This window comes from Phyllobates terribilis, unplaced genomic scaffold, assembly GCF_046119375.1.
Source record: "Phyllobates terribilis strain yellow unplaced genomic scaffold, ASM4611937v1 Scaffold_7__3_contigs__length_470593459, whole genome shotgun sequence".
NCBI lineage: Eukaryota > Metazoa > Chordata > Amphibia > Anura > Dendrobatidae > Phyllobates > Phyllobates terribilis.
In genome coordinates this window covers 351817125-351833631 of record NW_027362767.1, presented here as the reverse complement: position 1 = coordinate 351833631, position 16507 = coordinate 351817125, and positions in this window count along the sequence as shown.

Genomic DNA, 16507 nt, shown 5'->3' with positions numbered 1-16507 from the left:
GTCCCCTAGACCCCTACCCCTAGCTTTTTAAGAGAATAATATATGGTGTGCCAGGAGACTCTATGGAATGCTTTCTCAGCATCCACCGAGAGTATCTAATTACAAATTTTTAACTGCATCTAGCCCAGGAAATACTTTGTGCCTAGTAGCAGTGTCTGCTAGTCAGCAGATTATCCTGGCTGTTAAGCAAGCTACACCACCTGTAGTTTGGACACTTAATTTTTTCAAAGGAAATGCTTCGGGACCACGGGATACTCAGTGAAGAGCATCAGGAGGCACCCCAAGGCATAAGGGCTGGGAATGGCAGTAGGAAGCCTTGCGGTGGACAGCTGAGCTCGATCCTTATAAAAGCTTTTTAACTGCAGCAGCTATAGTGGACGCTACTGGAGCTGGAATTACGCGCCTGCTGGCATGAGACTTGCCCTCCAATAGATCCTTGTAAAAGGATTTAAAATGTATTCATTCAAATTAGAGAGACAATTTAAATTAAAAAGCTTAGAGCTGCATCCACCACAGGGGGGCTCGCTCGACCCACCAGCAGACAGGCACCAGTATTGGGAGTGGGGGGCTGGCCGTCAGGGTCCACCGCGGCTCTGGCACAAACGGAGGTGGCACGGGCAGGAACGGACTGGCCGTGTCGGCTTCTCACTTTTTGGATTTTGTCTACTTCTCCTTTTACTCCTTCACCTCTTTTCTTTTCGCATGACTATATGTACTTGTCACTTTTCCATGTGTTAGTTATGTCTTCTGAGCAGTTTGTCAGCTTTGGACACCTTTGAAGGTGTTTTCTATGTGTTTCTATGTGTTTTTGTTTGCCTGCCATTGGTTTTAACAGTGTTCGAAGGTGTTCGACGAACAGTTCGACGAACAGTTCGGCGAACACACGGGTGTTCGACGAACCGAACCGAACTCGAACACTACGTGGGTGGCTCAACACTATCAGTTACTATATCATCCCCCATCTTGTCTTCCACTTCCGCACCCTAGTCCTCCTCCTGACTTTATGGCAATTGTGTCTCATCATCGTCCATCTCTTTGTCACTTTCCCACCGTTGCCTTCGTGTTACAGTGGCTGCTTAAATATTTTATCATCACTACATGCGATCTCCTCTTGCCACACTTCAAGTGGACCAGGTGAAAGGCCCGCATCTATTAATGGAAAACTGAACAGCTCTTCCCTTCCGAGCATCCAAGTGTGGGATCAGTTGTCTCTGGGCACTTGGCATGGTGGGAGGAAGGAGGATTAGGATGAAGAATATGTAGTCCAGACTCACGGCTACTGAGATGTGACTGTGTGGAAGACAGGGTGGTGGTGGCAGCTAAGTGACTGGAAGCATTATCTGCTATCCAACCAATAACCTTTTCACAGTACTCTGTGTTCAATAGTGGTGTTCTGCAGTCCCCTATTGGGACAGGAAGGTCGGGCGAGAAGATGTGAGTGATGGTGAGCGAACTTATATGTGATCCGTTTGATGGACAAACCACAGTTTTAACACTAGGACTACTGGACTCGTGACCCCGCCTAGAACTACTGAAAGGAGTCATTTTGACTGCTTGCTTGTTTTCGTTTATTTTTAGAGTTTCATTTGTGGTTATTTATTAATAATTATATTTTTTGTAATGTATTATTTTTGTGAGATCCAACAGTAATGCTTTTGATTGTTTTTTTTCTGCTTTTCTTATTTTTCTACAGAAAATAACAATAATTATAATAGACGTTTTTCAAACATTTTTTTTTATTCAAGTGCACACATATAAACAACAACTGAAGAACAAAAAGCAGAGAAAATGTAGGTGGAGGAGCATAAAAATGAAAATATGGCGCAGAATTCACCTTCTAAACATTTGGTGTTTCGTATTTTAGGCATTGCCTTTGATTTATGGCAGTACATTGCCCACACAAAGACTTACCACAAGTCTTACAATTTCCGACAGATCTATTTTTCTTGCACTTTTCTTTGATCTGGCAAAATTTAGTTTGAACCATCACTTCTGAGCATGTAGAAACTTGGGACGTGGAACCCTTTTCCCTATCTGTGACATAAGGACCACTCAACTCTCTCACAAGCGTTTGCAAAAATGCCTTGCGTGACATTTTTTGGTGGGTAATCTCCTTGAATATTATCCATGCATTTATACCCGCAAAGTCTAAGGCATTTTCAAATGCATGAACAGGCCATCTCCTTGTGCATGTTCGTGTGGTATATTTTCGTGCCATCTGATCCACTACATCTACTCCATATTTTGTTTCATTGTAAAACTTTACCGTTTCTGGAGTTTTTTTAGCGGAATCAGACGCAACAACAACATCTGGATGGACGGAACTCAAAATGACAACATTTTTGTTGGGCTTTCCTTGATATACTGTAAGTGTAAAATTGTCTTCATTTCTAAACACTTTAGTGTTGTACAATTCCTCTTTCATGGATTTTATTTCTTTAGGCACTTCTCGCCTTATCTTGTTCAGTGTTCCCACGATGGTTGTTCCTTTGCTTTTTAGCTGTTTAGCTAATTTTACTGAAGTAAAATAATTATCGGTTGTAAAATTGCGACCTTTTTTCAAAAACGGGTCCAATAACTTCATTACCACATGGTCAGCTAAACGGTCCTCAGCACGGCGTGTGTCATCTTTGCCTAGATAAGGGAAGCCATTTGCCAGATATTTGCTCCTCTTATCAACAGCTAGCCAATATTTGTGGCCATATTTATCTGGTTTGGAAGGCATGTACTGCGTGAATGGACACCTAGTTTTGCTTGGGAAAAGTTGCTCATCCACCGTTATGTATGGGCCAGGTTTGTAACACGCAATACAATTTTCAATAAACCTGTCCCACACAGTAGAAAATAGAGCAAACTTGTCCGTTTGCAGTCTCTCCGATCGAGTAGATTTCTCATCAAATCTGAGAAACCTCATAATTTCAACAAAGCGGTCCCTAGACATTGTCGCTTTGCAAAACGGTATTCCCCAGTCATTACACCAAATACTGCTAATCGAGTGACGGTTCGTGCCAGATATTCCACGAGCATAGAATATCGCAATGAATGCATCTAGCTCCTCATCAGATAGAGTAAACTGTAAATTATTGTTCCTGCATGCTTCTGCAAGCGTACAGTTCTTTATATGTGTCAATATATATGAATCAAAAAATAAACGCCATGCGCTCAAAGGACTGTCGATAATGATATTTCTTCTGGCGTATCCTGTAGGGCCAGGTGCTTCTCGAAGAATATTTTGGCTGTCACGCCTACCAGGCAAGTGTTCTCCAATTTCAACAGGTTTCCATTGAATACCATCCGCTGAAACTAGTATTCCTTCAGATTCGCCTTCTCTGGTGTTTGTTGTTGCATTACCTTCGCCGCCATCGTTATCTGTTGTTCTTTCATTTCTGGGACGTTTTGCTGATTTTTTCTGTCCACGACCAGGAGGATGGTCACGAGGCAACATAACTGCATGAGCCCGATCCCCAGTTGATGTGCTTGGAATATCTGTAAAAAAGTTGATGAATATTTAGAATTTTTGTTTTGTAAGGGTCCGTGCACACTGGCTGGATTAGCGGCGGAATATCCGACCGGATATTCTCACCACAATCCGGCCCATACCTGCCCGCTCAGGTACAGAGCGGAGTTTCATACCTGAAACTCTGCTCCGAACTCCGGGCTGGAGCCGCTGTCTGGGACGGAGCCGTGCTCGCGCGTAAGCAAGCGCTGCTCTGTCCCTGACAGCGGCTCCAGCCCGGGGTTCGGAGCGGAGCTTCAGGCATGAGCGGGCAGGTACGGCCTGTATTGCGGCAAGAATATCCAGATGGCTATTCAGCCAGAATTCTGCTAGTGTGCACAGGCCCTAACTCAGTGTGTGGAAGAACAAATAAATACACATAACTACTTACCTTCTGGATTTGTTCCTTCTGAGTCTTCAGATTCACTTGATATGTTCTGAGGAATGAAATCTTCATCACTGTCAGAATCAAATACATGTTCCTGCAATTCGGATTCCGATTCATCCTCCGGTATGGATTGCAAAGTAGCCAGAATATCCTGAGGCTTTATCAAACGTCTTCTCTCCATATTCCTCACAAATTCCATAATTCTATATAGTTCCCTGCTGAAAAATAGAAATGAAATGAAAACTAAAAGAAATAATAACTGTTCTGCCACCTTCAAAAGTAGGTGGGCTGAATCAGTTGACAGACAGCTAAACTATTTCATAACAATTCATACCTGTATGAGTCTTCAGAGCTCGTATGTCTGCGTCTGTTCTCTTTGTCTCTTCAGCTGAACTGAAAGTAAAGTTACTATCCAGAATACTGTCTCCTGCTAGGACCTTAGAAAAACACCACCCTTCATTAGCATAAGATAAGAGCCTAGAGTAAACAAGCTATTTTGTTCAGCATTACACAGTAATGCAAGCAGGTAAAACACAAGGAAAATGTGAAAAGTTGACATGTGAATTGAACTACATCTATATGAACATCAGGGTAAATAAGACAGAGTGAAAAAATTATGCACAAAACTTTATAGCAACATTTAGTGACAAAAGGACCTCAAAATATAGTAGGGAGTCAAAATGACTCCCTTCAGTAGTTCTTGGTAAATTTTGAAAAAAACGCGCAAATTTTTCACCAAAATTATTTATTCTCACAAAATCTTTTTTCACATCATATTTGAGGAAAAGTCACCGAGTTTCAAGCCGGAATTCTGAAAAATGTAGTCACAGAAGAGAAATAAAAAACGAAAGGAGTCAAAATGACTCCATCAGTAGTTCTAGTGTTAAAAAGCTTGCATGTAGGTAACTATTTTTAACAGTAAACTGGTGTCAATAACTTCACTGACACACTGAAACAAAATTTTAATTAAGGCCAGAAATGGCAGAATTTTCACCGCAATTATATGTGATTCGTGTGATGGAGAAACCACAGTTTTAAATAGCTGTCAAGTAGGTAACTATTTTATCAGCGCCGACCTCGAGGCAGACAAACCACGGTTTCAAATAGCTGTAGGTAAATATTTTTAACAGCGCCAACCTCATGTCAATAAGATCACTGACACACTGCAACAAAATTTCAATGGAGGCCAGAAATTACAATATTTTCAGCGCAATTATTTGTGATCCATGTAATGAACAAACCACAGTTTTAAATAGCTGGCCTGTAGGTGACTATTTTCAACAGCAAACTGATGTCAATAACTTCACAGACACACTGAAACAGAATTTTAATGGAGGCCAGAAATGGCAGAATTTTCAGCGCAACTATATGTGATTCGTGTGACGGACAAACCACATTTTTAGTAGCTGGCTTGTAGGTAACTATTTTTAACAGAGCCAACCTCGTGTCAATAATTTCACTGACACACTACAACAAAATTTCAATGGAGGCCAGAAATGGCAATATTTTCAGCACAATTATATGTGATCCGTGTGACGGACAAACCACAGTTTTCAATAGCTGGCCTGTAGGTATCTATTTTTAAACTTCAGCGTAATTCCGGGAAAAATGGGAGAGTTTCAAAGCATTTTTAAACTTCGGCGTAATTCCGAGAACAATGGAAGAATTCCGAAGCATTTTTAAACTTCTGCAGAATTCTGAGAACTATGGAAGAGTTCCGAAGCATTTTTTAAGCTTCAGCAGAATTCCGGAAACAATGGAAGAGTTCCGAAGCATTTTTAAATGTCAGCAGAATTCTGAGAACAATTGAAGAGTTCCGAAGAATTTTTAAACGTCAGCGGAATTCCGACAACAATTGAAGAGTTCCGAAGCATTTTTAAATGTCAATGGAATTCCGAGAACAATGGAAAAGTTCCGAAGCATTTTTAAACGTCAACGGAATTTCGAGAACAATGGAAAAGTTCCAAAGCATTTTTAAACTTCAGCGGAATTCCGAGAACAATGGAAGAGTTCCGAAGCATTTTTAAACTTCAGCGTAATTCTGGGAACAATGGAAGGGTTCCAAAGAATTTTTAAACGTCAGCAGAATTCCGAGAACAATGGAAGAGTTCCGAAGCATTTTTATACTTCAGTGGAATTCCGGGAATAATGGAAGATTTTCCGAAGCATTTTTAAACGGCAGCGGACTTCCAAGAACAATGGAAGAGTTCCAAAGCATTTTTAAATGTCAGCGGAATTCCGAGAACAATGGAAGAGTTCCTAAGCATTGTTAAACTTCAGCGGAATTCCAAAAACAATGGAAGAGTTCCGAAGCATTTTTAAACATCAGCGGAATTCCGAGAACAAAGGAAGAGTTCCGAAGTATTTATAAACTTCAGCGTACTTCCGGGAACAATGGAAGAGTTCCAAAGCATTTTTAAACTTCAGCGGAATTCCAAGAACAATGGAAGAGTTCCGAAGCATTTTTAAACTTCAGCGGAATTCCGGGAACAATGGAAGAGTTAAGAAGCATTTATAAACTTCAGCGGAATTCTTAGAACAATGGAAGAATTCTGAATCATTTTTAAACTTCAGCAGAATTCCGAGAACAATGGAAGAGTTCCGAAGCTTTTTTAAACTTCAGCAGATTTCCGAGAACAATGGAAGAGTACCGAAGCATTTTTTAGCTTCAGTGGAATTCCGAGAACTATAGAAGAGTTCCAAAGCATTTTTAAACCAGCGTAATTCTGTGAAAATTGGAAAACTTCCGAAGCATTTTTAAACTTCAGCGGAATTTCGAGAACAATGGAAGAGTTCCGAAGCATTTTTAAACTTCAGCGGAATTTCAGGAACAATGGAAGAGTTCCGAAGCATTTATAAACATCAGCGGACTTCCATGAACAATGGAAGAGTTCCAAAGCATTTTTAAACGTCAACGGAATTCCGAGAACAATGGAAGATTTCCGAAGCATTTTTAAACTTCAGCGTAATTCCGTGAAAATTTGAAAACTTCCGAAGCATTTTTAAACTTCAGCGGAATTCCGAGAACAATGGAAGAGTTCCAAAGGATTTTTAAACTTCAGCGTACTTTCGTGAAAATTGGAAAACTTCCGAAGCATTTTTAAACTTCAGCGGAATTTCAGGAACAATGGAAGAGTTCCGAAGCATTTATAAACTGCAGCGGACTTCCAAGAACAATGGAAGAGTTCCAAAGCATTTTTAAAAGTAAACGGAATTCCGAGAACAATGGAACATTTCCGAAGCATTTTTAAACTTCAGCGGAATTCTGAGAACAATGGAAGAGTTCCAAAGCATTTTTAAACTTTAGCGGAATTCCGTGAACAATGGAAGAGTTCCAAAGCATTTTTAAACTTTAGCCGAATACCAGGAAAAATGGAAGAGTTCCGAAGCTTTTTTAAACTTCAGCAGATTTCCGAGAACAATGGAAGAGTACCGAAGCATTTTTTAGCTTCAGTGGAATTCCGAGAACTATAGAAGAGTTCCAAAGCATTTTTAAACTTCAGCGTAATTCCTTGAAAATTGGAAAACTTCCGAAGCATTTTTAAACTTCAGCGGAATTCCCAGAACAAAGGAAGAGTTCCGCAGCATTTTTAAACTTCAGCGGAATTTCAGGAACAATGGAATAGTTCCGAAGCATTTATGAACATCAGCGGACTTCCAAGAACAATGGAGGAGTTCCAAAGCATTTTTAAACGTCAACGGAATTCCGAGAACAATGGAAGATTTCCGAAGCATTTTTAAACTTCAGCGGAATTCTGAGAACAATGGAAGAGTTCCGAAGCTTTTTTAAACTTCAGCAGATTTCCGAGAACAATGGAAGAGTACCGAAGCATTTTTTAGCTTCAGTGGAATTCCAAGAACTATAGAAGAGTTCCAAAGCATTTTTAAACTACAGCGTAATTCCGTGAAAATTGGAAAACTTCCGAAGCACTTTTAAACTTCAGCGAAATTTCGAGAACAATGGAAGAGTTCCGAAGCATTTTTAAACTTCAGCCGAATTTCAGGAACAATGGAAGAGTTCCGAAGCATTTATAAACTGCAGCGGACTTCCAAGAACAATGGAAGAGTTCCAAAGCATTTTTAAACGTAAACGGAATTCCGAGAACAATGGAACATTTCCGAAGCATTTTTAAACTTCAGCGGAATTCTGAGAACAATGGAAGAGTTCCAAAGCATTTTTAAACTTTAGCGGAATTCCGTGAACAATGGAAGAGTTCCAAAGCATTTTTAAACTTTAGCCGAATACCGGGAAAAATGGAAGAGTTCCGAAGCTTTTTTAAACTTCAGCAGATTTCCGAGAACAATGGAAGAGTACCGAAGCATTTTTTAGCTTCAGTGGAATTCCGAGAACTATAGAAGAGTTCCAAAGCATTTTTAAACTTCAGCGTAATTCCTTGAAAATTGGAAAACTTCCGAAGCATTTTTAAACTTCAGCGGAATTCCGAGAACAAAGGAAGAGTTCCGCAGCATTTTTAAACTTCAGCGGAATTTCAGGAACAATGGAATAGTTCCGAAGCATTTATGAACATCAGCGGACTTCCAAGAACAATGGAGGAGTTCCAAAGCATTTTTAAACGTCAACGGAATTCCGAGAACAATGGAAGATTTCCGAAGCATTTTTAAACTTCAGCGGAATTCTGAGAACAATGGAAGAGTTCCGAAGCTTTTTTAAACTTCAGCAGATTTCCGAGAACAATGGAAGAGTACCGAAGCATTTTTTAGCTTCAGTGGAATTCCGAGAACTATAGAAGAGTTCCAAAGCATTTTTAAACTACAGCGTAATTCCGTGAAAATTGGAAAACTTCCGAAGCACTTTTAAACTTCAGCGAAATTTCGAGAACAATGGAAGAGTTCCGAAGCATTTTTAAACTTCAGCCGAATTTCAGGAACAATGGAAGAGTTCCGAAGCATTTATAAACATCAGCTGACTTCCAAGAACAATGGAAGAGTTCTAAAGCATTTTTAAACATCAACGGAATTCCGAGAACAATGGAAGATTTCCGAAGCATTTTTAAGCTTCAGCGGAATTCTGAGAACATTGGAAGAGTTCCAAAGCATTTTTAAACGTCAGTGGAATTCAGAGAACAATTGAAGAGTTCCGAAGCGTTTTTAAACTTCAGTAGAATTCCGAGAACAATGGAAGAGTTGCGAAGCATTTTTAAACTTCAGCGGAATTCTGAGAACAATGGAAGAGTTCCGAAGCTTTTTTAAACTTCAGCGGAATTCCGGGAACAATGGAAGAGTTCCGAAGCATTTTTAAACTTCAGTGAAATTCCGAGAACTCTGGAATAGTTCCAAAGCATTTTTAAACTTTAGCGGAATTCCATGAACAATGGAAGAGTTCCAAAGCATTTTTAAAATTCAGCAGAAATCTGGGAACAATGGAAGAGTTAAGAAGCATTCTTAAACTTCAGCGGAATTTCGAGAACAATGGAAGAGTTCCAAATCATTTTTAAACTTCAGCAGAATTCCGAGAACAATGAAAGAGTTCCGAAGCTTTTTTAAACTTCAGCAGAATTCCGGGTACAATGAAAGAGTTCCGAAGAATTTTTAAACTTCAGCGGAATTCCGAGGACAATGGAAGAGTTCATAAGCATTTTTAAACGTCAGCAGATTTCCGAGAACTCTAGAAGTGTTCCGAAGCATTGTTAAACGTCAGCGGAATTCGGAGTACAAAGGAAGAGTTCCGAAGCATTTTTAAACTTCAGAGGAATTCCGAGAACAATGGAAGAGTTCCAAAGCATTTTTAAACTTCAGCGGAATTCCGAAAACAATGGAAGAGTTCCGAAGCATTTTTAAACATCAGCGGAATTCGGAGAACAAAGGAATTGTTCCGAAGTATTTTTAAACTTCAGCATACTTCCGGGAACAATGGAAGAGTTCCAAAGCATTTTTAAACTTCAGCGGAATTCCAAGAAAAATGGAAGAGTTCCGAAGCATTTTTAAACTTCAGCAGAATTCCGGAAACAATGGAAGAGTTATGAAGCATTTGTAACCTTCAGCGGAATTCTGAGAACAATGGAAGAATGCCGAATATTTTTTAAACTTCAGCAGAATTTCGAGAACAATGGAAGAGTTCCGAAGCTTTCTTAAACTTCAGCAGATTTCCGACAACAATGGAAGAGTACCGAAGCATTTTTTAGCTTCAGTGGTATTCCGAGAACTATAGAAGAGTTCCAAAGCATTTTTAAACTTCAGCGTAATTCCGTGAAAATTGGAAAACTTCCAAAGCATTTTTAAACTTCAGCGGAATTCCGAGAACAAAGGAAGAGTTCCGCAGCATTTTTAAACTTCAGCGGAATTTCAGGAACAATGGAAGAGTTCCGAAGCATTTATAAACATCAGCGGACTTCCAAGAACAATGGAAGAGTTCCAAAGCATTTTTAAACGTCAACGGAATTCCGAGAACAATGGAAGATTTCCGAAGCATTTTTAAACTTCAGCGGAATTCTGAGAAAAATGGAAGAGTTCCGAAGCTTTTTTAAACTTCAGAAGATTTCCGAGAACAATGGAAGAGTACCAAAGCATTTTTTAGCTTCAGTGGAATTCCAAGAACTATAGAAGAGTTCCAAAGCATTTGTAAACTTCAGCCGAATACCGGGAACAATGGAAGAGTTCCGAAGCATTTTTAAATGTCAGCGGAATTGCGAGAACAAAGGAAGAGTTCCGCAGTATTTTTAAACTTCAGCATACTTTCGGGAACAATGGAAGAGTTCCGAAGCATTTTTAAAATTCAACGGAATTCCGCTAACAATGGAAGAGTTATGAAGCATTCTTAAACTTCAGCGGAATTCCGAGAACAGTGGAAGAGTTCCAAATCGTTTTTAAACTTCAGCAGAATTCCGAGAACAATGAAAGAGTTCCGAAGCTTTTTTAAACTTCAGCAGATTTCCGAGTACAATGGAAGCGTTCCGAAGCATTTTAAAACTTCAGCGGAATTCCGAGAACTATAGAAGAGTTCCGAAGCATTTTTAAACGTCAGCGGAATTCCGTGAACAATTGAAAAGATCCGAAGCATTTTTAAACATCAGCGGCATTCCGAGAACAATAGAAGAGTTCCGAAGCATTTTTAAACGTCAAAGGAATTCCGATTACAATGGAAGAGTTACGAAGCATTTTTAAACGTCAGTGGAATTCAGAAAACAATAGAAGAGTTTTGAAGCATTTTTAAACTTCAGTAGAATTCCAAGAACAATGGAAGAGTTGTGAAGCATTTTTAAACTTCAGCGGAATTCCGAGAACAATTGAAGAGTTCCGAATCATTTTTAAACTTCAGCGGAATTCCAAGAACAATTTAAGAGTTCCGAAGCATTTTTAAACTTCAGCGGCATTCCGAGAACAATGGAAGAGTTCCGAAGCATTTTTAAACGTCAGCTGAATTCCAATAACAATGAAAGTGTTCCGAAGCATTTTTAAATGTCAACTGAATTCCGGGAACAATAGAAGAGTTCCAAAGCATTTTTAAACTTCAGCGGAATTCCGAGAACAATGGAAGAGTTCCAAAGCTTTTTTAAACTTCAGCAGATTTCCGAGAACAATGGAAGAGTACCGAAGCATTTTTAGCTTCAGTGGAATTCCGAGAACTATAGAAGAGTTCCAAAGAATTTTTAAACTTCAGCGTAATTCCGTGAAAATTGGAAAACTTCCGAATCATTTTTAAACTTCAGCGGAATTCTGAGAAAAATGGAAGAGTTCCGAAGCTGTTTTAAACTTCAGCAGATTTCCGAGAACAATGGAAGAGTATCGAAGCATTTTTAGCTTCAGTGGAATTCCGAGAACTATAGAAGAGTTCCAAAGAATTTTTAAACTTCAGCGTAATTCCGTGAAAATTGGAAAACTTCGGAAGCATTTTTAAACTTCAGCGGAATTCTGAGAAAAATGGAAGAGTTCCGAAGCATTTTTAAACTTCAGCGGAATTTCAGGAACAATGTAAGAGTTCCGAAGCATTTTTAAACTTCTGTGGAATTCTGTGAACAATGGAAGAGTTCCAAAGCATTTTTAAACTTCAACCGAAAACCGAGAACAATGGAAGAGTTCCGAAGCATTTGTAAATGTCAGCCGTATTCCGAGAACAAAGGAGGAGTTCCGCAGTATTTTTAAACTTCAGCATACTTCCAGGAACAATGGAAGAGTTCCGAAGCATTTTTAAAATTCAGCGGAATTCCGGGAACAATGGAAGAGTTAAGAAGCATTCTTAAACTTCAGCGGATTCCGAGATCAATGGAAGAGTTCCAACTCATTTTTAAACTTCAGCAGAATTCCGAGAACAATGAAAGAGTTCCGAAGCTTTTTGAAACTTCAGCAGATTTCCGAGAACAATGGAAGAGCTCCGAAGCATTTTTAAACATCAGCGGAATTCCGAGGACATTGGAAGAGTTCCTAAGCATTTTTAAACGTCAGCAGATTTCCGAGAACTCTAGAAGCGTTCCGAAGTGTTTTAAACTTCAGAGGAATTCCGAGAACAATGGAAGAGTTCCAAAGCATTTTTAAACTTCAGCGGAAATCCGAAAACAATGGAAGAGTTCCGAAGCATTTTTAAACATCAGCGGAATTCCGAGAACAAAGGAAGAGTTCCGAAGTATTTTTAAACTTCAGCGTACTTCCGGGAACAATGGAAGAGTTCCAAAGCATTTTTAAACTTCAGCGGAATTCCAAGAACAATGGAAGAGTTCTGAAGCATTTTTAAACTTCAGCGGAATTCCTGAAACAATGGAAGAGTTACGAAGAATTTATAAACTACAGCGGAATTCTGAGAACAATGGAAGAATTCCGAATATTTTTTAAACTTCAGCAGAATTCCGAGAACAATGGAAGATTTCCGAAGCTTTTTTAAACTTCAGCAGATTTCCGAGAACAATGGAAGAGTACCGAAGCATTTTTTAGCTTCAGTGGAATTCCGAGAACTATAGAAGAGTTCCAAAGCATTTTTAAACTTCAGCGTAATTCTGTGAAAATTGGAAAACTTCCGAAGCATTTTTAAACTTCAGCGGAATTCCGAGAACAATGGCAGAGTTCCAAAGCAATTTAAAACTTCAGCGGAATTTCAGGAACAATGGAAGAGTTCCGAAGCATTTATAAACATCAGCGGACTTCCAAGAACAATGGAAGAGTACCAAAGCATTTTTAAACATCAACGGAATTCCGAGAACAATGGAAGATTTCCAAAGCATTTTTAAGCTTCAGCGGAATTAGGAGAACAATGAAAGATTTCCAAAGCATTTTTAAACTTCACCCGAATACCGGGAACAATGGAAGAGTTCCGAAGCATTTTTAAATGTCATCGGAATTCTGAGAACAAAGGAAGTGTTCCGCAGTATTTTTAAACTTCAGCATTCTACCGGTAACAATGGAAGAGTTCCGAAGCATTTTTAAACTTTAGCGGCATTCCGAGAACAATGGAAGAGTTCCGTAGCATTTTTAAACGTCAGCTGAATTCCAATAACAATGAAAGTGTTCCGAAGCATTTTTAAATGTCAACTGAATTCCGAGAACAATAGAAGAGTTCCGAAGCATTTTTAAATGTCAGTGGAATTCCAAGAACAATGGAAGAGTTCCGAAGCATTTTTAAACTTCAGCGAAATTCCGGGAACAATGGAAGAGTTACGAAGCATTTATAAACTTCAGCGGAATTCTGAGAACAATGGAAGAATTCCGAATCATTTTTAAACTTCAGCAGAATTCTGAGAACAATGGAAGAATTCCGAATCATTTTTAAACTTCAGCAGAATTCTGAGAACAATGGAAGAGTTCCAAAGCTTTTTTAAACTTCAGCAGATTTCCGAGAACAATGGAAGAGTACCGAAGCATTTTTTAACTTCAGTGGAATTCCGAGAACTATAGAAGAGTTCCAAAGCATTTTTAAACTTCAGCGTAATTCCGTGAAAATTGGAAAACTTCGAAGCATTTTTAAACTTCAGCGGAATTCCGAGAACAATGGAAGAGTTCCGAAGCATTCTTAAACTTCAGTGGAATTTCAGGAACAATGGCAGAGTTCCGAAGCATTTACAATCATCAGCGGACTTCCTAGAACAATGGAAGAGTTCCAAAGCATTTTTAAACGTCAACGGAATTCTGAGAACAATGGAAGATTTCCGAAGCATTTCTAAACTTCAGCGGAATTGTGAGAACAATGGAAGAGTTCCAAAGCATTTTTAAACTTTAGCGGATTTCCGTGAACAACGGAAGAGTTTCAAAGCATTTTTAAACTTCAGCCGAATACCGGGAAAAATGGAAGAGTCCCGAAGCTTTTTTAAACTTCAGCAGATTTCCGAGAACAATGAAAGAGTACCGAAGCATTTTTTAGCTTCAGTGGAATTCCGAGAACTATAGAAGAGTTCCAAAGCATTTTTAAACTTCAGCGTAATTCCGTGAAAATTGGAAAACTTCCGAAGCATTTTTAAACTTCAGCGGAATTCCGAGAACAAAGGAAGAGTTCCGCAGCATTTTTAAACTTCAGCGGAATTTCAGGAACAATGGAAGAGTTCCGAAGCATTTATAAACATCAGCGGACTTCCAAGAGCAATGTAAGAGTTCCGAAGCATTTTTAAACTTCAGTGGAATTCTGTGAACAATGGAAGAGTTCCAAAGCATTTTTAAACTTCAACCGAATACCGAGAACAATGGAAGAGTTCCGAAGCATTTGTAAATGTCAGCCGAATTCCGAGAACAAAGGAAGAGTTCCGCAGTATTTTTAAACTTCAGCATACTTCCAGGAACAATGGAAGAATTCCGAAGCATTTTTAAAATTCAGCGGAATTCCGGGAACAATGGAAGAGTTAAGAACCATTCTTAAACTTCAGCGGATTCCGAGATCAATGGAAGAGTTCCATATCATTTTTAAACTTCAGCAGAATTCCGAGAACAATGAAAGAGTTCCGAAGCTTTTTGAAACTTCAGCAGATTTAAGAGAACAATGGAAGAGCTCCGAAGCATTTTTAAACATCAACGGAATTCCGAGGACATTGGAAGAGTTCCTAAGCATTTTTAAACGTCAGCAGATTTCCGAGAACTCTAGACGCGTTCCGAAGCGTTTTAAACTTCAGAGGAATTCCGAGAACAATGGAAGAGTTCCAAAGCATTTTTAAACTTCAGCGGAAATCCGAAAACAATGGAAGAGTTCCGAAGCATTTTTAAACATCAGCGGAATTCCGAGAACAATAGAAGAGTTCCGAAGCATTTTTAAACGTCAAAGGAATTCCGATTACAATGGAAGAGTTACGAAGCATTTTTAAACGTCAGTGGAATTCAGAAAACAATTGAAGAGTTTTGAAGCATTTTTAAACTTCAGTAGAATTCCAAGAACAATGGAAGAGTTGTGAAGCATTTTTAAACTTCAGCGGAATTCCGAGAACAATTGAAGAGTTCCGAATCATTTTTAAACTTCAGCGGAATTCCAAGAACAATTTAAGAGTTCCGAAGCATTTTTAAACTTCAGCGGCATTCCGAGAACAATGGAAGAGTTCCGAAGCATTTTTAAACGTCAGCTGAATTCCAATAACAATGAAAGTGTTCCGAAGCATTTTTAAATGTCAACTGAATTCCGGGAACAATAGAAGAGTTCCAAAGCATTTTTAAACTTCAGCGGAATTCCGAGAACAATGGAAGAGTTCCAAAGCTTTTTTAAACTTCAGCAGATTTCGGAGAACAATGGAAGAGTACCGAAGCATTTTTAGCTTCAGTGGAATTCCGAGAACTATAGAAGAGTTCCAAAGAATTTTTAAACTTCAGCGTAATTCCGTGAAAATTGGAAAACTTCCGAATCATTTTTAAACTTCAGCGGAATTCTGAGAAAAATGGAAGAGTTCCGAAGCATTTTTAAACTTCAGCGGAATTTCAGGAACAATGGAAGAGTTACGAAGCATTTATAAACATCAGCGGACTTCCAATAACAATGGAAGAGTTCCAAAGTATTTTTAAAAGTCAACGGAATTCCGAGAACAATGGAAGATTTCCGAAGCATTTTTAAACTTCAGCGGAATTCTGAGAACAATGGAAGAGTTCCGAAGCTGTTTTAAACTTCAGCAGATTTCCGAGAACAATGGAAGAGTACCGAAGCATTTTTAGCTTCAGTGGAATTCCGAGAACTATAGAAGAGTTCCAAAGAATTTTTAAACTTCAGCGTAATTCCGTGAAAATTGGAAAACTTCGGAAGCATTTTTAAACTTCAGCGGAATTCTGAGAAAAATGGAAGAGTTCCGAAGCATTTTTAAACTTCAGCGGAATTTCAGGAACAATGTAAGAGTTCGGAAGCATTTTTAAACTTCTGTGGAATTCTGTGAACAATGGAAGAGTTCCAAAGCATTTTTAAACTTCAACCGAATACCGAGAACAATGGAAGAGTTCCGAAGCATTTGTAAATGTCAGCCGAATTCCGAGAACAAAGGAGGAGTTCCGCAGTATTTTTAAACTTCAGCATACTTCCAGGAACAATGGAAGAGTTCCGAAGCATTTTTAAAATTCAGCGGAATTCCGGGAACAATGGAAGAGTTAAGAAGCATTCTTAAACTTCAGCGGATTCCGAGATCAATGGAAGAGTTCCAACTCATTTTTAAACTTCAGCAGAATTCCGAGAACAATGAAAGAGTTCCGAAGCTTTTTGAAACTTCAGCAGATTTCCGAGAACA